The following is a 2,428-nucleotide window of genomic DNA, read 5'->3' on the forward strand; positions in this document are numbered from 1 at the left end:
AATAACAACAATGCAAGGAAGATGCTTGGTACTTTACTGCACCAAATTCCAATTTACATGGAAGAAGCATCTCAATCCCTGCCATTGGAGCAAACAATTTTGAGCTTAAACCTCAATTAGTTTCTCTTATGCAACAGAACTGCAAGTTTCATGGACTTCCATCAGAAGACCCTTTTCAGTTCTTAACTGAATTCTTGCAGATCTGTGATACTGTTAAGACCAATGGGGTTGATCCTGAGGTCTACAGGCTTATGCTTTTCCCATTTGCTGTAAGAGATAGAACTAGAATATGGTTGGACTCTCAACCTAAAGACAGCATGAACTCTTAGGATAAGCTGGTCATGACTTTCTTAGCCAAGTTCTTTCCTCTTCAAAAGCTTAGTAAGCTTAGAGTGGATGTTCAAAACTTCAGACAAAAAGAAGGTGAATCCCTCTATGAAGTTTGGGAGAGATACAAGGAATTGACCAAAAAGTGTCCTTTTGACATGCTTTCAGAATGGACCATACTGGATATATTCTATGATGGTCTGTCTGAATTATCTAAAATGTCATTGGACCATTCTGCAGGTGGATCCATTCACCTAAAGAAAATGCTTGCAGAAGCTCAGGAACTCATTGACATGGTTGCAAATAACCAGTTCATGTATACTTCTGAAAGGAATCTTGTGAGTAATGGGACGCCTATAAAGAAGGGAGTTCTTGAAATTGATACTCTGAATGCCATATTGGCTCAGAACAAAATATTGACTCAGCAAGTCAATATGATTCTCAGAGTCTGAATGGATTGAAGGAATCATCCAACAGTACTAAAGAGGCCTCTTCTGAAGAAGAAGCTTATGATCCTGAGAACCCTGCAATAGCAGAGGTAAATTACACGGGTGAACCCTATGGAAACACCTATAATCCCTCATGGATAAATCACCCAAATTTCTCATGGAAGGATCAACAAAAGTCTCAACAAGGATTTAATAATGGTGGAAGAAACAGGTTTAGCAATAGCAAGCCTTTTCCATCATCCACTTAGCAACAGACAGAGAATTCTGAGCAGAATCTATCTAGCTTAACAAATATAGTCTCTGATCTATCTAAGGCCACTTTAAGTTTCATGAATGAAACAAGGTCCTCCATTAGAAATTTGGAGGCACAAGTGAGCCAGCTGAGTAAAAGAGTCACTGAAACTCCTCCTAGTACTCTCCCAAGCAATACAGAAGAAAATCCAAAGAGAGAGTGCAAAGCCATTGATTTAATCATCATGGCCGAACCTACAAAGGAGGAGGAGGACGTGAATCCTAGTGAGGAAGACCTCCTGGGACGTCCAGTGATCAATAAGGAGTATCCCTTTGAGAAACCAAAGGAATCTGAGGCTCATCTAGAGACCATAGAGATTCTATTAAACCTCCTTATGCCCTTCATGAGCTCTGATGAGTATTCTTCTTCTGAAGAGAATGAGGATGTTACTGAAGAGCAAGTTGCCAAGTACCTTGGTGCAACCATGAAGCTGAACCTCCCTTGCTCACCAATGAACTGAGTGATCTGGATCAACTGAGATTGCCTCAGAAGAAACAGGATCCTGAAAAGTTCTTAATACCTTGTACCATAGGCACCATGACCTTTGAGAAGGCTCTATGTGACCTTGGGTCAGGGATAAACCTCATGCCCTTCTCTGTAATGGAGAAACTATGAATCTTTGAGGTGCAAGCTGCCAGAATCTCATTAGAGATGGCAGACAACTCAAGATAATAGGCTTATGGACAAGTAGAGGACGTGCTAGTAAAGGTTAAAGGCCTTTACATCCCTGCTGATTTCATAATCCTAGACACTGGGAAGGATGAGGATGAATCCATCATCCTTGGGAGACCCTTCCTAGCCACAGCAAGAGCTGTGATTGATGTGGACAGAGGAGAGTTGGTCCTTCAACTGAATGAGGACTACCTTGTGTTTAAAACTCAAGGATCTCCTTCTGTAACCATGGAGAGGAAGCATGAAAAGCTTCTCTCACTACAGAGTCAACCAAAGTCCCCACAGCCAAACTCTAATTTGGTGTTGGGAAGCCACAACCAAACTCTAAGTTTGGTGTTGAACCCCCACAACCAAACTCTAAGTTTGGTGTTGGGAGGTCCCAACCTTGCTCTGAACATCTGTGAGGCTCCATGAGAGCTCACTGTCAAGCTATTGACATTAAAGAAGCGCTTATTGGGAGGCAACCCAATGTTATTTAATCATATCTATGTTATTTTCTTTTTGTTATTTCGTGTTTTATTAGGTTGATGATCATATGAAGTCACAAAAACTACTGAAAAATCAAAAACAGAATGAAAAACAGCATTGAAAATAGTGCACCCTGGAGGAGAGCAGTCTGGCTTTTAAACGCCAGAAACAAGCATCTGTCTGGCGTTTAACGCCAGAAACAGGCACCAAGCTGGCGTTA

General features: G+C 41.3%; 1 non-coding gene across 1 annotated transcript; it reads right to left on the reverse strand.

The window, feature by feature from the left end:
- Positions 1 to 383: 383 nt before the first annotated feature.
- On the reverse strand, positions 384 to 491 carry LOC148544474 (small nucleolar RNA R71). Its single transcript, XR_015901149.1, has one exon. It is a non-coding gene; the product is annotated as a small nucleolar RNA R71 (small nucleolar RNA).
- Between the last annotated feature and the right edge of the window lie 1,937 nt (positions 492 to 2,428).

The sequence above is a fragment of the Arachis ipaensis genome, chromosome B9, assembly GCF_059453495.1.
Source record: "Arachis ipaensis isolate K30076 ecotype BB chromosome B9, ASM5945349v1, whole genome shotgun sequence".
Classification (NCBI taxonomy): Eukaryota; Viridiplantae; Streptophyta; class Magnoliopsida; order Fabales; family Fabaceae; genus Arachis; species Arachis ipaensis.